The following is a 603-nucleotide window of genomic DNA, read 5'->3' on the forward strand; positions in this document are numbered from 1 at the left end:
TTTATTAGATGCAAGTAACATAGCTTGAGGATGGCTGACAATTGTTGTTAAGGGACTCTCATCAAGAAATGTGCCAGGTTTCCCATGGATGAAGCAAATACAAGTTAATCCATCTTGAACAAAAAGCAAAGGGAAAGGAATGGTACATGATAGGAATGGTCAGTGTCACACTCAATGATTACCTCTGTGTGTGCCAGTCTGAGTTGAAGTCTACTAAAGGTCATTCATTGAAGGTTGTAATCTGGGCAGACTTCAAGGTTAGCAAAATCTGGTCCAGACTGGCCCCAGTGGCCTAATGGATAAGGCATTGGCCTTCTAAGCCAGGGATTGTGGGTTTGAATCCCATCTGGGGTGATATAATCTTGATACAAGTGAGGCTTTTTACAGCTCAAATGGTGTAGTGGTACATTGCTCTGACTATAGTGTACAGGGTCTCGGGTTTGAGAGTTGTCAGGGCTGATTATTTTGATACACAGCTGATTTGGCATAGTGGTGTGTTGGTCTGACTCTAATGCACAGGGTCCTGGGTTCAAGACCTGGCAGTGATAACATTCACAGCTCAGATGCTGTAGAGGAATGTTGTGCACACCTAAAAGGAGATGT

At 43.6% G+C, this 603-nt stretch overlaps 1 non-coding gene across 1 annotated transcript; it reads left to right on the forward strand.

Moving 5' to 3' along the window:
- Positions 1–281: 281 nt before the first annotated feature.
- On the forward strand, positions 282–354 carry TRNAR-UCU. The gene has a single exon. It is a non-coding gene; the product is annotated as a tRNA-Arg (tRNA).
- Positions 355–603: the final 249 nt, after the last annotated feature.

This window comes from Protopterus annectens, chromosome 11.part0 (genome assembly GCF_019279795.1).
Source record: "Protopterus annectens isolate FY-2018-M chromosome 11.part0, PAN1.0, whole genome shotgun sequence".
Classification (NCBI taxonomy): Eukaryota; Metazoa; Chordata; order Ceratodontiformes; family Protopteridae; genus Protopterus; species Protopterus annectens.